This window comes from Pteropus alecto, unplaced genomic scaffold (genome assembly GCF_000325575.1).
Source record: "Pteropus alecto unplaced genomic scaffold, ASM32557v1 scaffold461, whole genome shotgun sequence".
Lineage (NCBI taxonomy): Eukaryota > Metazoa > Chordata > Mammalia > Chiroptera > Pteropodidae > Pteropus > Pteropus alecto.
This window is the reverse complement of record NW_006431079.1, coordinates 1,760,122-1,782,431: the sequence shown is the minus strand read 5'-3', so window position 1 is coordinate 1,782,431 and position 22,310 is coordinate 1,760,122. Positions and strand designations below refer to the sequence as shown.

The 22,310-nt window shown below is 32.7% G+C and overlaps 1 protein-coding gene, 1 non-coding gene and 1 pseudogene across 5 annotated transcripts in view; all 3 read left to right on the top strand.

Annotated features, from left to right (window-relative positions):
* Positions 1–22,310, top strand: part of SBF2 (SET binding factor 2) — a 367,203-nt gene that overhangs the window by 96,654 nt on the left and 248,239 nt on the right. The window lies entirely within an intron of this gene.
* Positions 4,231–4,349, top strand: LOC112469591. Its single transcript, XR_003042699.1, has one exon. It is a non-coding gene; the product is annotated as a 5S ribosomal RNA (ribosomal RNA).
* LOC112469587 lies at positions 6,150–6,269 on the top strand (annotated as a pseudogene).

Here is a 22,310-nt window from a genome sequence, read left to right as displayed (position 1 = left end):
AGATGTGTGTGTGTCTATATAGTGTTCCAGCAGGTAATCAGCAGTAGAAGTAAAGACAATAGTTATTTATTAAATGAACTCTGCTCAGTTTAGATAAAGAATGTGTACAACTGTTTAAATGTTTGTAATTTCTAGTGTTCTTATAAAATTCTATTTTGAAGCTCATCTAGATAAATTTTAGAAATTAATTTTAACTACAATCATGTCATCTCTCATTTGGGGCAGGGAGCAGATATATTTAGTTTCTGTTCTAAAATGGGAGATGAAAAATTGATGGTAATATTTCTTATATACAGTTATCACATGACATTAGAAAAACAGGATGTATGGTACAATCAAATATTATTTACTATGAAATTATAAAATGCTTTGTAAATATTTTCCCCTTACATATGTTAGAATGTACACTTTCTGATCACATTTTAAATTTGATCCTAAGGCAGAATTGTTTCTTTAGGATAAATTTAATATTTCTTTAAAATTTTTCATAAGATTAATATCTTACTGAACAAGAATTAGACCAGACTTACCTACATATATGTGTATGCTTCTAACTTGTCCTGACACTTGACTCTTTGCATTTTTCCTTTGTGCCTTTGTTATATTTTAGTCCCTGTCGTAAACTGGAATGCAAAAAGAACTTCCGGGAAGGACATAGTACTACTTAAAAAATGTACAAATAGGAATAGAGTCATCAGTCAGTGACTAAGGATAGCCGAATTCAGTTTCGCTGATGTTTAAATTATCTGATGTCCTGTCCTGCAGTGAGACCAACATTTGGCATTCAATATCTGGGTTTGTGGGTGAGGTGAAAGGAAAGGTGAATTCTAATAATGAATCAAGGCAGGAACTGAAGGAGGCTTTGTTTGTTTCTTTAACTTGTTTTGTAATAAGATCACTTGTTTCAGTGAATAACTGAGTTGTAATGACATGAGAAATTGCACGTTGCCTGTGAGATGCAGAATGACATAGGAACTGCCAAAATTCTTTTCATTTATCATGAATTCCAGAAAGAGAACTTTTGACCAGAAGTATCACATTCCTTTTTTTTTTTTTCCTTAAACTTAAACACTATTCATTCTTTAGGGAATACAGCATTCCAACTTTACTCAAAATCGCAAATGGAATCATATTGCATGATTGTAATCACACACACACAAAAATGTGTAAATAGCACCCAAGAGAGACTCTTGAGGCTGCTTTACTAAGTTTAAATACAACTTTCTAAGCAAGTCCATAACTAATGCTCTCTCTCTGCTCCCCTCCCAATAATCACACCTAATTTGTATTGGAACTTTAATTCAAAATTTATAAACTGTTAGTCTAATTGGGAAAGAGGAATTTCATTAGGTTAACATGTAATGAGACCTGTTTGTGACTTTATTTTTTATATTAAGCTAAAAAGCAAAATAGGACATATCTTTTGTTTTGCTCCTTATCTCATGTGTCAATACTGTGTGAAGGGAAAGATCACTCAACTGGATTTTTGACTAGGTTGAACTATTTAGCTCTTTGATTTAATTTAATAATTTAATTTCTCTGAGATTCAGTTTCCTACATTTTAAGACCTCCTTTTCTTCAGAGAAGAGAAAGGATGGATAATGTTTTTCATATTTCCAAGGCTCTCAAACTCTAAGTTAGGAGAAAGGAATAGTTAAGAAACAAATAGATAAGTGTCATTGGTAACTTGTATGATAGTGTCTCTAGCTACAGTAGGAATTCAAAATTAAGATTAAGACTTGACTTGCAACGGAAGTGGAAGGGTTTTATTCTCTAGGAAGAAGAGGATTAGGGAGAAGTGAACAGATCAAAGCAGGATTGTAAGGAAGATAGGGACTTCCTTTAAGAGACAGACTAAAGTAGAGACTCGGAGAGGTAGAAGTAGAGAAAAATGCTTATTAAAATTGCATAAATTTATGAAGCCAGATAGTAGATGGCCTTGAAAGTTGTGTAGAAGTGTAGATTTGAATTAGAAGGCAGTAAGAAGCTATAACAGATTCAGGAACAGGAGGGTTACATGACAAAAACTGTGTTTTAGAAAATCAATCTATCGGTGCTTTTTTGAAATGTTTGGAGAGTATCGGAATTTTCCCTGATGCATAAATTCTGTCCTGGCACTGGAATTCAGCAATCAATTTTTAAAGATTTCATATTTTCTATTGTATTTAATTATCTTAGTATGTGACAATCAACTTTATATTCTTACTGTTTCAGAGCATCATTACAGTACAATCTTTTAAAAATTTAACAGACAACTAGAGGTTTAAATTTGAATTAAAACTCAATCACATTTGGTGCTACAAATGTAAATATCTCAACCAAAGTGAAATTCATATGATGAACAGATATTTTATGGGCGCAATTGTGTTTGTAGTGGTGTCATACTTACTTTTCTGCGTAATCACCAGGAGGTTTTTTGTGATGTTAATTGGAAGATCCACCCTGACTATAGAAATATTCAAGTGTGAAAGATTATGTATTATATTTGAGATTATATGGTTTTTAATAATGCCTTTAGCAGTATTATGTGTCTAGTAGATTTGAAGTCTCAATTAGTATTATATACCAATAATTGGAGCAATAAAATAGGTGAGGAGAGCTACAGGGTTTAATAGGTTAGCAGGAAACATAGAAGAATAGTTACAAATAATAGAAAATCAGATATGTGTACTACTAATGAATAGTGAGAGTATAGTACATTTCTGTGTGTGTGCACAACAAGCAAATAGCTTTGGACCTCAGATCTTTATGTCTAAAATTGGGATGGTAAATCCAACTAGGGTGATCATGGAAACAAATGAAAGATACTGTTTTAACTTTACCGAAAGGATTATGTAAACTCTTAATGTACTACCCAAATGTATTTACGATTATTATTATCACTATTCTAAAAATATGTAGCAATATATTGCAGTTCTTTGTTAAAAAGGTGATTTATAGAAAAGTTTAGAATAGCCAGTACTTGGGATAGGAATATACATTTCTGGTATGATTTAAATGTATTATTATTTCAGGGAAAAGCATCTAAAATAATGATATGTTTATTTGCTTACTAAAGCCAGGAATTTCTGTAATGATGATGAAGTCATCCACATCATAATTAAAAGAATAATATAAAAGAAAAATGTATGTATATGTAAATAGTTCATACAGACTCAAATGTACAGATGAACCTCTTTTTCATCTTCCTGGTCAGGGTCCGATGAAATTACTTGGGGCCTGCCAAAAGCAAATTAACACATGTACCTGTTCTTTAGATTTGTTTTCATAGCTCATGGTACACAAGGTTCCCACTTAATAAAGCAACCTCTGATGAAGGTTGTAGACATTATAAACCATACAGGGAAACAAACCACCATGCAGACAATCAGTAAACATAACAAGCAGAAAAATACAGTCATGCACTGCTTAACAGAGGGCATCCATTCTGAGAAATGCGCTGTTAGGTGATTTCATTGTCATCTGAAGATTATGGAGTATACTTACACAAACCTAAATGCTATAGCCTACTATACACCTAGGCTGTATGATATGGACCAGGGGTCTCCAACCCCCGGGCGGCAGACCCCTACTAGTCCATGGCCTGTTAGGAGCTGGGCCTCACAGCAGGAGGTGAGCAGCAGTGAGTGAAACTTTATCTATATTTGCAGCTGCTCCCCAGTGCTATCAGCACCACCTCAGCTCCACCTCAGATCATTAGGCATTAGATTCTAATAGGGGCACCAGTAATTGGTGCCAAAAAGGTTGGGGACTGCTAATGTAGACTATTGCTCCTAGGCTACAAACCTGACAGCATGTACTGTACTGATTATCGCAGGCATTTGTAACAATGGTAAGTATTTGTGTATCTAAACATACAAAACATAGAAAAAGTACAGTAAAAATATAGTATAAAAGATTTAAAAAATGTTACACCTGTGTAGGGCACTTACCATGAATGGAGCTTGCAGGACTGGAAGTTGATCTGGAGAGTCAGTGAGTTGAGTGGTGAGTGAATGTGAAGGCCTTGGACATTACTGTACACTACTGTAGACTTTATACACACTATATACTTAGGCTACACCAAATTATAAAGTCATATGAGATTAATTCCAGCACAAGAGAAAATGATGCAATCAAGAGATGCAGTAAACACAAGATGTATGAGATTGCTGCTGGTGTAACATGGCATACTGTTTTACAGCAAAAATTTTTTTAATAAGTAGAGTACACTCTAAAATAATGGTAAGAGTCTACAGCCATGCTACCCTGAACGTGCCCAATCTCGTCTGATCTTGGAAGCTAAGCAGGGTCAGGCCTGGTTAGTACTTGGATGGGAGACCACCTAGGAATACCAGGTGCTGTAGGTGTTAAAAAAAAAAGAAAGATAAAATAACGGTAAGAGTATAGTAAATACATAAACCGATAACATTTGTTTATTATCATTATCAAGTATTATGTCCTGTACATAATTGTATCTACTGTACGTTTATATGACTGAAAGCACAGTAGGTTTATTTACACGAGCATCACTACAAACACATGAGTAATGTGTTGCTCTATGACATATGATGGCTACGTTACTAGATGATAGGAATTTTTTAGTTCCATTCTAATCTTAATGAGATCTCTGACGTATATGCAGTTTGTCGTTGACCAAAACATTCTTTTTTTACTGAAATACAACAAGAACTCGAAATAATGGAAAAACCGTGAAGAGACTATAAAACAGGTTTGTTTTAAAATGATTAGAGATTAAAAGAAGGAATAAGAACCATAGTGGAGAATTTTCACAATAAGAAATGAAAAAATACGGTAATAGAAATTAAAATGTCTGTAATTTTCATTGAACAAACTTTTGTGTTCTTTCTATGTGCCATGGCATGTTTCTTACTATAGTATTGTATAATCATTTGAGGAAAGAATTAGTTAATTTGAAGAGCTATGAGGATAAGATCCAGAAAACAGCACAGATATACAAAGAAAAAAAATAAGAAGGAAATGTTAAGTAAACAGAAGACAGAATGAGAGGGTCCAACTTATGTCGAATAGGAGTTTCAGAACCGGAGAATAGAGAGAAGGAAGAAGAGATCATGTCTGAAAATGAAGATAAAAGCTTTAACTTTTCCAGAATAAAGAAAATCTAGAGATTTTAGAGTGAAGAAGTTCACAGTGTTCCAAATGATACATAAAAATGAATCCACACTTAGTAATAATAGATAATATTTATTGAACACTTATTATTTGCCAGGTGTGTTCTAAGTACTTTACATGTATTATTTTGTTTAATTCCTTCAATATTCCTTTGGAATAAGAACTGTTTTTATTTCTATTTAAAAATTGAGAAAACTGAGCCCAGAGAAGTAAAAAACTTAAGTACACACAACTTGTAAATGATGGAACCAGTATTTGAACTTTGGCAAATCCCCCTGACAACATTGATCAAGAAATGATAGAAGTACATGCTAATAATATCAGAAATGTAAAGGATATATGTTGAGATTTAAAAATTATAATAGTATCTTTGAACAGGTGTATTATAGAAATATGAAATTTTGATTTAAATTTAGAATTTCTGGGTTTTTTTTGAAACATGTAAATTACTAGAGTTGACTAAAAAGATAATCTAAAAAGAACTCTAACCATTAAAAAATTGGGTTTAGTTTATAAAAACTGCATGTAAGGGAAACACCAGTCTAAATTATTTCACTTGTGATTTTACCAAAAGTTTTATTAGTAAGTTACCTCATGTATGAAATGTTCCAGAAAATGAAAAATTGAATGATTTTCCTGAGTAGCATTTATCATTTCTAAGTTACATCTCTCGCTGCCCCTCTAGAAAGTAACCTTTATGAGGGCAAGGATCATGCTTTGCTTATTTGCCAACTGACTCTAACATTTAGTGGAATATCTATCTTGTGATATCTTGTGTTAGGTTCTCAGTAAATAGTGACTGAAAATATAGTAATATTTTAATGTTTTAAAAATATTCATAAATATTTCATAATTATAATCTTTCTCCTTATTTGACCTATTATAATTCCTATAGAGAAATACTAGATTGAACAAGTTTGTCTATCTTTTGATATTTTATGATTTACTCTATGAAAATATTTGTTTTATAAGGTTTTAATAAAAATACATAAGATTTCAAAAAATATTATAACTGTGTCTGCAGCCATGCCACCCTGAATGTGCCTGATCTCGTCTGATCTTGGAAGCTAAGCAGGGTTGGGTCTGGTTAGTACTTGGATGGGAGACCACCTTAGGAATACCAAGTGCTGTAGGCGTTATTTATTATATATATGTATATGTATGTATATATGTATATACATACATATACATATATATGTATACACATTTATCATATATATGTATACATATACACATTTATTATATATGTATCATTATATATATTATATATATAATATGTATACATATACATATATATGATAAATGTGTTAATTAACTCATTGGGGGAATACTTTCATGATGTATATGTATATCAAATAATCATGTTGTACACTTGAAATATCTTAGAATTTTATTTGTCATTTATACCTCAGTAAAGCTGGGGGAAAAAATCCCACCCAAAATAGTATATCGTTTTAAGCATCTGTATTATTATTAGAGAATGTTCTCTGTCAGATATGGCAGTTCTTTGATACTTAATAAAATAATTTAGTAGAGGAAAAAAATTCCCATTTTCTTTCTCCATCTTAAGTATACAAATTTAATCCACCTTTTACCTATTTTTCATCATGTTTTCAACATACTTGGTAAGTTTTTGTCTATTTCCTTTTTATGCACTTTTTTAATGTAAAGAACTACGTCAGATTTAAATAATTTTTCTTTCCCTCATTTTACCTCTTCTGTTTATTCTTTTTATTTGTATGTTCTATTTCTTGCATCCTACAGACTTTATTTTCTCCAGTGATGTGTTTGCTAACTGACTTATTAAAGATTCCAGTTATCCTTGTTTGATAGTAAATGCCAGATTTACTCTCAGGTTTTTATTATTCTTTCATGGGTTTAAATCAAAGAAAAGCCAGGTATATTTTAGAAATGAAGGGTTCAATCTTATGTGTAGAATGTGACATTTTAAGTTTATGGCTAGTGTTCCTACCTGTTACTCATATCTTGTTCCCTGAAAGCAGAGAATTTTTATTTTTCTGCAATTCAGAGTAAGTTTTTGTTCAAATTCAAGTATGAGGTTTAAATAAAACTTAAAACTGTTTAAGCATATAAGAGGTTTTGTGCCTGATAGATATTTTTAAGTGAAAAGAAAACATCTGTAACAGAGCACTTAAATTTTTGTTCTTAATTTATTTGTATTTAAGACCCAACCACAGTTACTTACGTCCAGGGAGGAATTTTTAGTGAAGCTGAGTTATTGGCAGAATACCAAAATTGTGCATTAAACAAATATGTGTGGGTGTAAAATCATTTCTGGTACTGTATAGTATTGGAAGTGAAATACTGTTATCTCTGATTTGAGTTATTGCAGTTATAAGCCATAGCATATATTCTTGTTTATTACTTCATACTTATTTTTGATCCATATAGCAAATCATCCCCATCCCTTAGGTTAAGTAGTAATTATTTATATGATATTTCCTACCTGTAAATTTTTTTCTTTTATTTCAGGATTTAAATTCTTGGAATATACATAAAATGCTTCTGTGAAATCATCAAAAATTATATTTTTATTAAAATTAAAGTAGGTTAATAAATTTAAAATATTAATGCCAGGATATCTTAAATTTAACATTCTTATTAAATCCTTGAAAACATAAGATATACAAAAATTAAGTCATTTTAATATGTTTGTGTGTATATACTTCTGTAGTTTGTGTTGATGCACAATTAGCTGCTATTTCTTAGTATATGAAACAATGTTCATATAAGTATTTATTAAAGTTACATTCGCAACTATCGTAACTAATTAATACATGTGTATATCCTTTTCCTGGATAAAATGAAACATTTCAACAAGATCACTTATTTTCCTGGATATATTTTTTAAAAATTGAACAGGAGCTATTAAATATTTGAAGGATCTCTGGTGGAGAGCAAAGGAAATATGTGTACCAGAGGAACCATTTTTGGTTCTAGTTAGTTGAGATCTTAATGTGATGGAGGTTGTTTTTTGTGATATTTAATTTCTTAATTATTGAACTTCTGTCACTGGTATTATAAGATGACTTCAAACTTTGGAACTATACAATTAGATTCAGATGTGTTACTAACTTTATTAAATTTTGCTGTGATTCATTTATTTCTGTGTAGAAATTTATCTCAGATGTTGAGGTCGTGATATTTTAATTAAAACTGTAGGCATATTTTTTCTTTTTTATTTCCTTATAATGTTAACACAAAAATTGTCTAAAGCAATTTGGTGTAATTAGTATGGTTACTGAACATTGAGAAAATTGGTCGATTATAAATGTTAAATTGATTTTGAATTACCAGTTACTTTAATATTCATTGGTAATGTAGCAACTGTATATGTAGTTTGATTAGTTTAATAATAATTCGGTAAATGACTGTTTAAGAGTAGTGCAAGACTCATTTGTAGGTTTCCTCTTTTGCCGGTTCTTAGTGTATTTTTAAGTGACCTCAAAGGCAGTGAAGAAATGTTTTATTTTTCCTCAAACATATAAAATACATCTGGAAGAATAAATTCACATCTGGTTCATGGATTTCCTCCATGGAGATGATCCAAATTCAGTGTCAAGATTAGAGTTTGTACTCATGGGTTTGCAGAATCGTGTACGGAATTTGAAATATTTTGTTTGCAAGTAGTTGGGAAAACAATTGATTCAGATGTTTGTGTTAAGTTCTAATTTTAGATATTTTTGTCCCTCATTAAAAATAAAAATGTTTTGTGCTTCATAATATAACCAAGTTACTTATAAACACTGCTTACATTTAACAAGATGTTTTGTGTAACCATTCTAACATTGTTTTATGAAAGTTTTATGAGAGATCAATTAAATTGTTAAAACTTATCAGGTCATGACTATTGGTAACCTTAACCGTTAGTAGAAATGTACTTCTCGTACATAGTATTGTGTACTCTCAATTATACTGTCATACTTCATTGACTCTATTTAGAAGCAGCAACAATCAATTTTTAATTGTTGTATTCTAAATATCTGCCCAAATGGGATGTGTATGTTTGGAGTCTCAGAATATAATGGTGTCTGTACAGAGTTCCTCCCTTAGCCTCCCAATGGCTAACAAATGTATTTGTGTCTGAATGGAGTCCCTAGAGTAGCATAAAGTAGAAGCATTTATGAGCTCAATCCAAGAAGCATGTGAACTAAAAATAATATTGTCAAACTTTTATGAATTATTTGTCTTATGCATTGAGATTGCCAAACCAAGCTGCTAGTCATGTGAGTTAAACTTAGTACACTAGAACAAATGGGTGTTGCTCATTAAAGAAGATGTTTGTTTTTTTCCAAGGATTATTTTTTGGCCCTATAAAATGTGATATATTTTCTATATATAACATAATAAAGTTTATTTGTGATAAATCTATAGATATTTGTTTTTCTATGTTTTTTAACTTTGAACTTTTTGTAGAATAGAAAAATGCATCTTGCATATGTGTCTAATTTAGTGGTTTCTAAACAATATGGCAAGAATTTTTGTGTTTCAGCAGATTTTCCAGTGCATCACCAAATTGTAGGTATTATGAGTCTTGGAAGGGACCAGTCTTTGAGGGTCCTACTTCTTTTCTCTTTTGCTCCTCCTTTTTAATATTTCATCCCACTGTAGTCATTGGCATGTAAAATTTTGTTCTTGGCAAATGAGAAATAAGATGGAAACTAATTTTTTAACTGTGTTTATGCTAGTGTTGTTTTAAGAAAATCTCATTTGCAGTACTGGTATATACAGCCACCTTAAAAAGTCATCCATTACTGTTAGCTTTTGCAACCTTCTTGATGTTCTGTGCTCCTTACTTTTTGTTCCATAGGCTTATGAATACTACCTTATTTTTATCACAGGGAACTCTGAATAAATGCTTCATGGATGAGTTGATCTTTTCATGTATTAATCATTGATACACTGACTTCGTATATATACACATATATATATATATTTCTTGAGGATCTTTGTAGCAGGCACTTTTCAGAGTACTAGTTTTAAGCTTTAAAAATTTTTACCTTTCTTTCCTTTCATATAGTGGAACTCTTTCCTTAGGCTCTGTTATTTATAAAATTTATAGCTCAGTTTGTTCTATTCTTTCTCAAATCCATATCATTTGTCTTTATCTTACTTTGAATTTGTGATCACCTACTTTGGTAAATACCATTCGATGGTTGTATTTTGAGGCTCAGACATGTGAAATAATGGTATTCTTATTGCAAAGAGTATACTTTAATAACTTTTAATGTATATCCATGAAGCCAATACTAAAATCAACATAATGGATATATCCATCACCTCAAAAGTTTTCTCATGCTGCTTTGTAATCCTTTTTCCTCATCTTTCCCCATCCCCATACAAAAACTGATTTACTTTCTGTCACTATACATTTGTGGTGGGTCTAATGGTGGCCTCTCAAAAGATATATTCACTTGGAACCTGTGAATATGACCTCATTTGGAAGATGTAATTAAGGATCTAGAGATGAGTTCATTGTAGATTAGGGTGGTCCCTCAATCCAATTCCAAGTGTCCTTAGAAGATAATAGAGGGTTGATGCAGTGGAGGTACAAATTGGGGTGACACATCTGTAAACCAAAGATTGCCAAGTATTGCTGGCAGCCAGCAGATGAGAGGCATAGAGTAGATTCTTTCTCAGAGCCTATGGAAAGAGTCAACTCTACTGACACCTTAATTTTGGATTTTTGGACTTCAGAACTGTGACAGAATAAATTTCTGTTGTTTAAAGCTACTGAATTTTGTGGTAATTTGTCACAGCATTCCAATGAAATGGATAGAAGATTAGTTTTCATTTTTTGACTTTTACATAAATGGAGTCATGCAGTATGTATTCTTTTTTATTCTGGATTCTTTCACTTGGCATATTTATTTTGAGATCTATCTTTGTTGTTGCATGTATTAATAATTTACTTTTTTATTACATTCCATTGTACGTATATTAACACAATTTGTTTATCCATTCAGTTGATGAACATTTGGCTATTTTTGGCTATTATAAATACAATTGCTGTGAACATTGTGATAATTCTTTGTGTGGACATATGAATTCCTTTCTCTTGAATAAATTCCTGGAAGTTGAATAACTGAGTATATTTAACAATGTATATGTATTTAATTAACTTTTTAAAGAAACTGCCAAAGTATTTTTTGAAAACACTATACCATTTTACATTTCTTCAAGTAGTTTATCAGAGTCCCAATGCTTCCACACCCTGGCCAGCTCTTGGTAGGGTCAGTCTTTTTAATTTTAGCCATTGGGCTGGTGGGTAGTAGCATCTCATTGTGGTTTTAATTTTCTTTTTCTAATGACTTAGAATATTGAACAATTTCTCATGTGCCAGTTTGCCACCTATGTATCTTATTTGGTAAAGTATGTGTTCAGATCTTCAGCCCATTTTTAAAATTGTTTTTTTGTTTGTTTTCTTACTGATTTTAGAGATTTAAAAAAATCTTCTGGATTCAAAACTTCACTAGGTATAAGATTTGTAAATATTTTTTCTCAATCTGCATCTTTTTATTTGTTTATAAGTATCTTTCAAAGAGCAGAATTTTTCAATTTTAATGAAGTCCAATTTAATAAATTTTAATTGTGCTTTTTTGTGTGGTGTATCTCAGATCATTGTCTAATCAATGTAAAAAAGTTTTTTTCCTATATTTTTTATATTTTTTATATGTAAATTATATCTCAGGTTTTACTGAGATATAATTTACATATAATAAACTACACATATTTGAAAAGTTTCGACATATAACACCTATGAAACCACCACAGTGGAGATAACGAATGTATTCATCATCCCTAATAATTTCCTATTGCTCCTTTGTAGTTCTTTTCTCCTCTCCTTTCCCATCTACCTCCCTTTGCCTGTCATTCACTTATCTTCTTTCTGTCCCTATAGATTTAGATTGCAGTTTCTAGAGTACTCCGTTTTGTCTGTGTATTTCAGTCAACACAGTTATTTTGAGGTTAATCCATGTTGTATCATGTATCAGTCACTCCTTTTTTTTTCTTCTGATTAATATTACATTGTATAGATATTCTAGAGTTCGATCATCCATTTACCTGTTGGTGGATATTTGGGTTATTTTCACTTTGGGGTTATTACAAATAAAAATGCTGTGAACATTTATGTATTTTTTTGGACACATGCTTTTTTTTTAACTCAGGTAAAAATCAAGTAGTAGAATGGCAGGTGTATGTTTAACTTTTTAAAAAAGTGTCTAAACCTTTTTCCAAAGTGGTAATATCATTTTATATTTTCACCATCAGTGTATGTGAACTCTAGTTTTTTCACATTCTCACCAACACTTAATATGGTTGGTCTTTTTAATTTTAGCCTCCTAATAGATATATAGTAATATCTCATGATTTTAACATGCACTTCCTTAATGACTAATGATGTTGAGCATATTTTTATGTTATTTTTTTTTGCCATCTGAATATCTTCTTTGCTGGGGTGTCTATTCAAATCTTTTGTAATTTTTTAATTGAGTTGTTTTTCTCTAAAGTTTTGAGTGGTCTTTATACATATGTATCCAAGTTCTTTGTTGCATATATATGCTTTGCAATTTTTTTTCAAGGATGTGGCTTGTGTTTTCATTTTTATAACAGTAGTAATTTTTTTGAAGAGTAGATGTTTAAATTTTAAGAGTATGCATTTTGCGACAATGTTTTTTTTTTACTGATTATGAGTTGTCATATCTAAGAAATCATTGCCTAATCCAAAGTGATCACTAATATTTGTCTCATGTTTTTTTCTGAAAATTTATTTCCAGTGTTTTAAATTGAGGTCTAGTTGATTTTTGCTTATGGTGCAAGGTGTGGATGAAAGGTCACTTTTGCCTATGGAAATCCAGTTGTTCGAGACTTTTGAAAAGACTATCCTTACTCCAGTGAATTTGCCTTTGCACTTTTGTCAAAATTCAGTTGTCTATATATGTGTGGATTTATGTCTGTACTCTGTTCTGTTCCACGATCTATTTGTCTCGATGTCAGTACTACACTATTTTGAATACTTTATCTTTAGAAGGAGTCTTGAAATTTGACCTTTGCTTTTTTTTCATAGTTGTTTTATCTATTTCAAGTTCTATAAAGTAATAATTTGCCTTTTCAGTTTCTAAATGTAAAAGCCTGATGTAATTTTGATTGAGATTCTATTGAATCTATAAACCAATGTGTGGACAGTTGACAGTTTATTGTTTTTTTTTTTTTCACATCCTCTGTTGGATTTATCTCTTTCATATACTGATACTGGTATAAATAACATTGTTTTTAAATTTCATGTTCAGTTGTTTGTTACAGTATGTGAAAATGCAATTGAGTTTTCTATATTAATCTTGTTTCTCCCAACCTTTTAAATTTTACATATTATTTCTAGCTTTGTTGGTAGATTCCATCATATTTTGAAACAAGCTTAGGGATCCTCAAACTATGTGTCAGCCACTTGTTTTTGTAAATAAAGTTTTACTGAAACATAGCCATGTCCATTTGTTATTATATTGTCTATGGCAGTTTTCAGTCTACAATGGCACATTGAATGGTTGTGATAGAAACCAAATGGCCCACAAGCCTAAAATATTTACTTTCTGTGCCTTTAAAGAAAAAGTGTGCTGACCTGTGAACTAGATGATAATATAGTCTGTGAAAGAGAACATTTTCTTTCTAACCTGGGTATATTTTACTTCTTTTTCTTGCTTGATTGCACACTAAATCTTCTAGTACCATACTGAATAGAAGTGGTAGCCACAGACATCTTGTCTGTTTACCAAATATAGGGGAAAAACATTTGACCTTTTATCTATGTGTATATTAGTTATAGGATCTGCCATACTTCGCTGCTGAAAACTTGATGTAACTGCTACTTTCTGTCACCCATTTTTGCTTTTTTGGCTAATGACTGATTGGCAGAGGTGTAGTCATATGCCTTAATGTGGCTGCAGCAAAGACTGAAAGAAAGAATTTGGCATTTTCAGCTTATGTTAGTGGTATGACTTCATAAATTAGGTATTCCCTAAATATAAGAAGTGAGTGCTGGAAAGGAGTTCAAGATGGCTCACCTCCTCTCATGAGGAGTTCAAGTTCACCTCCTCCCATGGACATACCAAATCTGAAGCTACAGATGGATTAATTTTTTCTGAAAAAACCCTGAAAACTAGTTGAATGGCTCTGCCACAACAAAGGCTAAAAGGACCACATCGAGACAGGTGGGAGAGACAGAGATGCAGTCTTGCCAAAACCCCCACCCCGTGTAGTAACCTACAGTTAGAAGGAATCTTATAATTATGGAACTTCTCCCTAAGGAGCAACGGATACCTCCCAGAAAGGAGCTTATACACTCGTCTGCAGCCCCAGTTTTTGTAACTGTCACCAAGGAGAATCCTCTGAATCACCTGATTTGGTCATCAGCATGGATTATGATTTCAGTCCCAGAAGGAATGTATATATTTTCACGCTTTAAAAGCTGCTGCCTGAGAGTCTAGCTTTCAATCAACTTGAAACTTGGTGCTGACTGAGATCCCTCCCTTTGGATCACTCACAGGGCTTAGCACAACTTTAACAACTGTGACTTATCACGAATAAACTAGACTTCTTAGACAATCAAAAATGTTCCAGAGACAACCAAGAGCTTGGGCAAAATTGAATGATAAGGCTCATTTCCTACACGCGGCTACTTCCTCAAGACTCGGAGTGGTGACTGTTTTGCCTAATACATATAAAAAAACAGAGAGAGATAAGCAAAATGAACAAAGAGAGGTACACTTCCAAAAGAGAGAACAAGGTAAAACCCCAGGAAAAGGACCTTAAATGAAATGGAGACAAGTAATATACCTGATAAAGAATTCAATGTAATGGTCATAAAGATGCTCACAGTGAGAACTTCAACAAAGAGATATTAAACATATGAGAGTACCAAACAGAAGTCACAGAGCTGAAGAATACAATAACTAAACTGGAAAACATGCTAGAGGGGTTCAACAGCAGACTAGATGAATCAGAAGAATGGATCTGCAATCTGGAAGACAGGGCAGTGGAACTCTTCCAAACTGAGCAGCAAAACAAACAAACAAACAAAAAAAGTAAAAAGTAAAGATACCTTTGGAACAACGTCAAGCAGAATGACATTTACATTGTAGAGGTCCGAGAAGGAGGAAAAAGAGAGAAAGGGACAACAAATGTATTTGAAGAAATAATGGCTTAAAACTTTCCTAACTTAGGGAAGGAAACAGACATGCAGGTCCAGTAGTCACAGAGAGTTCCAAAAAAGATTATCCTAAAAAGACTGACACCAACACACATAATTAAAATGTCAGAAGTTAAAGAGAGACACTTAAAAGCAGCAAGAAAAAAAACTTGTTACATTCAAGGAAACCCCATAAGACCAGCGACTGACTTCAGCAGAAATTTTGCAGGCCAGAAGGAAGTAGTTGATTTATTCAAAGTGATGAAAGCAAAAAACTTCCAACAAGAATGCTCTACCTGGCAAGGTTATCATTCAGAATTGAAAGAGAGATAGTTTTCCAGAGAAGCAAAAGCTAAAAGAGTTCATCACCACTAAAACGGCCTTACAAGAAATGTTAAAGGAGCTTCTTTAACCTGAAAAGAAAAGGCACTAATACAATAAAACACATGAAAGGAAAAATCTCACTGGTATAAAATATGACATCAAAAAAACATAAAACATGGGGTTAAGAGAGAGTAAAAATGTAAAGTTTTAATAATTAAGTTGCTATCAACTTAAAATAGACCACTTTATACATAGACTGTTACATGTGAACCTCATGGTTACCACAAACCAAAAACCTATTGTAGAAACACAAAAGATAATGAGGAAGAAATCTAAACACAACACTAAAGAAAGTCACCAAACCACAAGGGAAGAGAGCAAGAAAAGAAGAAAGGAACAGAAAGGAACTACAAAACAGCCAGAAAACAATGAACAAAATGGCAATAAGTACCTACCTATCAATAATTATTTTAAATGTAAATAGACTAAATTTTCCATTCAAAAGATATAAAAGATCTGAATAGGTGAAAACAAAGCTCATCTGTATTTGCCTATAAGAGGCTCACTTCAGATTTAAGGACACATACAGACTGAAATAAAGGGATGGAAAAAAGATTTGCCTGCAAATGGAAACTAAAAGAAAGGTAGTGTATCTATATTCATATCAGACAGTATGGACTTTAAAACAAAGACTGTATAAAAAGACAAAGGAAGGGCATTATATGTTGATAAATGGGTCAGTCTAATAAGAGGATGCATTTGTATATATTTATGCACCCAACATGGAACACTTGAATATATAAAGCAAATGTTAACAGACTTAAAGTGAGAAATTGACAGCAATGCGATAATAGTAAGGGACTTTAATACTCCAGTTACATTAATGGAAAGATCATCTATACAGAAAATCAGTAAGGAAACATCAGCTTTAAATGACACATTAGACTATATGAATTAGTAGACATATACAAAACATTCCATCCAAAAGCAGCAGATATACATTCTTCTCAAGTGTACATGGGACATTCTCAAGGATGGATCTCATGTTAGGCCACAAAACAAGTCTCAGTAATATTAAGAAGATTGAAATCGTATCAAGTGTCTTTGCTGACCACAGTGGAATGAAACTAGAAGTCAGTTACAAGAAGAAAACTGGTAAATTGGAGATTAAACAGTGTGCTACTGAATAACCAATGGGTCATTGAAGATATCAGTGAAATTAATAAATATCTTGAGACAAATGAAAATGGAAATACAGCATTCCAAATATCAATATACAAAATCCATATACAGTAATATATTGCATTTCTATACACTAATAATGAACTATCAGAAAGAGAAATTTAGAAAACAATCCCATTTACAATTGCATCAAAAATAATGATATACCTAGGAATAAATTTAACCAAGGAGGTGAAAGACCAGTACACTGAAAATAAGACATTGATAAGAAATTGAAGACATAAATTAATGGAAAGGTATTCCATGCTCATGGATAGGAAAAATTAACATTGTTAAAATGTTCATACTACCCAGAGCAATCTACAGATGCATTGCAATTCCTATCAGAATTCTAATGGCATTTTTTTTTTTTTTTTTACAGAAATAGTAAAAATAATTCTAAAATTTGTATGGAACCCCCAATAGCCAAAGCACTTTTGAGAAAGAAGAACAAAGTTGGAGATATCACGCTCCCTGGTTTAAAACTATACCACAAAGCCACACTATTCAAAACAATATGGTACTGGCTTACATTTAGTTACCTAATATATATATATATATATATATATACATAAACCAATATATACATATGTATATATTATGTATATATACACACACATATATACATAAACCAATATATATTATGTATATACATACATATATACGTAAACCAATATATATATGTGTGTACGTGTATGTATGTATGTATGTATGTATATACACGTACATATACACACATATGTTTATGTGTGTATAGTCAATTAATTTAAAACAATTGCTCCAAGAATGGGGGGAAAAGACAGTCTCTTCAATAAATGGTGCTGGGAAAACTAGATAGCCCTATGCAAAAGAATGAAACTAGACCATTGTCTTGTACCATACACAAAAATTAACTCAAAATAGGTTAAAGATTTGAGTACAAGATCTGAAACCATAAAATTCATAGAAGAAAACATAGGCAGTAAGCTCCTTGATATCAGTCTTGGTGATGACATTTTGATTTGTCACCAAAAGCAAAGGCAACAAAAACAAAAATAAACGAGTAGAACTACATCAAACTAAAAGACTTCTGCAAAGCAAAGAAACCATCAACAAAATGAAAAGGCAACTTACTGAATGAGAGAAAATATTTGCAAATCATATAATCAATAGGGGTTAATGTCCAAAATATATAAAGAATTTACACAACTCAATAGCAAAAAAACCCCAAACGATCTGATTAAACAATGGACAGAGAATCTGAATAGACATTTTTCCACAGAAGACATGAAGATAGCCAATAGCACTAATCATCAGGGAAATGCAAATCAAAACCACAATGTCACTTCACACATGTTATAATGGCTGCTATCACCAAGAAAACAAGAAATAACAAATGTTGACAAGAATGTGGAGCAAACCTTGTGCATTGTTGGTGGAAATGTAAATTGGTACAGCCACTATGGAAAATAGTGTGGAGGGTCCACAAAAAATTAAATGTAGAAGAACATGTTATCTAGCTAGTGTGCAAAGATATGAACACAATCTTTGTGTTCATTGATACTTGAATGGATAAAGAAAATGTGGTATTATACAACAGAATATTACTCAGCCATAAAAAAGTAGGAAATCTTGCCATTTGCAACAACATGGATGGACTTTGAGAGAATTTCACTAAGATAAGTCAGAGAAAGACAAATACTGCACGATTTCACTTATTTGTGGAGTCAAAAAAATAAATATATAAATAAATCAAAACGAAACTCATATATATGGAGAATAGGTTGATGGTTATCAGAAAAGGGGGTAGGGGTGAATGGGGTCACTATATGGTGACAATGGTAATTAGACTTATTGTGATAATTATTTTGTAGTATACAGAATGATTAAATTATTATGTTGCATATCTGAAACTAATACAATGTTATATACCAATTACCTTAATTAAATAAAAAAATTGAGTTCCGATGTTTTGCAGACTAAAAGAATATCAGATACCTACTGCTTCCATCATTCCAAAGGTATTTGTATTGTAGTTATACCAAAGTTATTTCCTAAGGTTTTTTTAAATTCTCCTATTTGTACCTTTAGTTATGCCATTTCTTTACCCTTCTCTCCAATTACTATCGTTCCTAGGCCAAACTTAAATTCTACTACCTATAGTCATTCCTGGGACATAGTGTTTCATTTTTCTTTTGAACATCTATAGCATTTACTTATTTCCAGTCATTCAGAGAGGAGGAAATACTTATCAAATTATTGAGGTCAGCAATATCCTAATCTTAAGATTAGGGAAACACTTTATAGGAAAAGAAACAACAGGTCAATATCTCTAGTGAAGATAGATAAAAATGTACTTTACAAAATATTAACAATTTGAATCTAGCAATAGAGAAAATAGGTAATGTACTATGACCAAGTGGGCTTTATCCCAGGAATACAAGGATCGTTTAACACTCATTAAAAGACAGAAAAAAATACAGTCAGAGATGACTTTTGAAATGGTGACATGAAATGCTCTGTAGACTGGTAAAAGTTAAGACCAATAAGCAAACAATACCATACCAACTAACCATTTAAAGTATCTGGAAATAGTTCTAAGGTCATATTCAAAATGAAGAAACATTTATTCAAGAAAATCTACTAAATTTCAGTAAGAACAGTGAGAGTCTATGGCATTTGAGCCATGGCCTGCTCCCTTTTTCAGTGGAAGCAATGGAACCCTTACCCCAAGCAGGTTCAGACAAGTACACAGGTTTCACCCCAAATCCCATTACCTTAGCTCCCAGTCTAGGACTGCATTTATTCTCCAGAAGTGGCAGGGTGCTAGCATCTTTATTCTTTCCCAGCTCCATGCTGCAGAAGATGTATTCCATGCAAGAAGAGGTGAGAGGTCTGGGACTCTCTTCCTCCACTGAGTCCCCCTCATAGAGGGAAGGAAACTGTACTCCAGAGGCATCAGGCTGAGAATATTGGGGCCTCAGTGGCCCTCAACACAGTTTGCTAGTAGCGTAGAAGTTTCACACTGGGTGGGGAAGATGAGAAGACTAAAAGTGACCGCAACCAAACAGCACCCTACTCATAAATAGGGGTGTCACTCTGAGATCATCTGGCTACTGTTTGTACTGCCAACTCCAAAGAAGTAGTACAAAAATTTTGTGTATGGGGAGAGACAGGTTATAAGAGCAGAGAACTCTGACGCTCTCCCCAAGCTAACTGACTTTATTTGGAACAGTATAGTAAAGTTCAAGCCTAAGGGTGTGCTCAAAAATAGTGGTGATTTTGATGGTAGGCAATTAAGAAAAGACTCATAGCTCCATGAATCCAGCAAGATAAATTGTACACTAGCTGGACAGGATTTGATTGGTAAGACTGTAGAGTAATTTATGCCCAGTTCACTGTTGAAAACAATAGAGTAATAAGCTGGCAGTTAGGGAAGTCTAACAGCTAGCTGGGTGTGATACCAACAGAGGCAAATATCTTAGAGAAATGAGGGAAATAGACAAGGAGAGCCTTGCCAAAACTCCCATCATCCCAGAGTATCTGTGTCTATGCCCTAGGCTGTGTCCTTTGAAGAGCAACATCGGAGCATGCACACTGTGAGGGAGATAGATTTCATTAAAACAGTCCAGTCAAACTATTAAAGAAATAAACAAGCAAACCACAACAACAATCCCTGGATGGGTAGGAGATCAGTATCCATATTTAATATGTTTAATCTAAAATGTACATTTTTAAATCAAAAATCATGAGACCTGCAAAGGAATAGGAACATATGTTTCATACATAGGAAAAAAAGTGGGCAATAAAAATAAACAATGAAAAGTAGGCACCTGCTTTTGAAAGTGGTCAGATAAGCGACTTACCTGTACCAATTAAAAGATACAGATTGTCAGATTGGATGAAAAAACAATACCAAACAATGTGTTGTTTATAAGAAACCCACTTTAAATGTAAAGGTACACGTAGATTAAAAGTAAATGGATGGAGAAAGATATATCATGCTAAAACTAATCAAGAGAATGCAGGAGTAGCTGTTTTAATTTCAGACAGATATGACTTCAGAGGATGGAAAGTTACCAGGGATAAAGAGGAGCATTATGTAATGATAAAGCAATCAATTCTTCAGGAAGACATAATGACCCTTAACTTGTATGCACCTAAAGAGTGTCAAAATATATGAGGCAAAAACTGATAGAACTGTAAGGAGAAATAGATGAGTCCACTGTTATAGTCGGAGACTTCAACGCTCCTCTGTCAGAAATGTTCAGATCCAGTAGGCAGAAAATCAGTAAGCACATAGTGGAGCTCAGTGCCATCAATCAACTTCTATAGACTGCTTCATCCAGAAACAGCAGAATACACATTCTTCTCAAGCTCACACGAAATATTCACCAGGATAAACTACATTCTGCGCCATAAAACACACCTTAAGAAATTTAAAAGAATAGAAATCATAAAGTGTCTGTTCTAAGACCACAATGGAATTAAACTAGAAATCATTAATAGAAAGATAGTTGGAAAATCTCGATATGCTTGGTGATTGAACAACGCATTTCTAAATAACACATCGATCGAAGAAATCTCAAGATAAATATTTTGAACTATTTAAAGAAGCTTAAGGAATGGCATGTTGAAATAAGGATAGCATTTATTTTTTTAAGATATACTTTTTAAAAAATATATATTTATTTTTTAATTGAAGAAATGATTTAAATATTTTCCCCACATCTGCCTCCCCCCTATTCCCTCCCCTCTGGTAACTACTAGTCCATTGTCCACGTCCATGAGTCTCTGTCCTGTTCATTTGTTGCTTTTAGGTTTATATTCCACATATAACTGATATCATGTGATTTTCAACTTTTTCTATCTGGCTTATTTCACTTAGCATGATTATCTCGAAGTCCATCCATGTTGTCGCAAATGGCTATATTTCATCTCTTCTTATGGCTGAGTAATCTTCCATTGTATATATGTGCCACAGCTTCTTTAGCCAGTCATCTATCGTAGGACACTTCAGTTGCTTCCATGTCCTGGCCATTGTGAACATCGGTGTGCAAATATCTTTTTGGATATAGGTTTTCAAGTCTTTGGGGTAAATACCCAGTAGAGGGATTGCTGAATCATATGGTAGGTCAATTCTTAGTTTTTTGAGGAACCTCCATACTGCTTTGCAGTCCCACCAGCAGTGTATGAGGGTTCCTATTTTCCACATCCTCTCCAACATTTGTTACTACTTGTCCTGTAGATTATAGCTATTCTAACAGATGTGAAATGGTATCTCATTGTGGTTTTGATTTTCATTCCCTAATAGCTAGCAATGTTGAGCATCTTTTCATATATTTGTTTACCATTTGTATGTCCCCTAGGGAGAAGTGTCTGTTTAGGTCCTCTGCCCATTTTTTGGATTGGATCATTTGTTTTTCTGTTGTTATTGAGTTGTATGGCT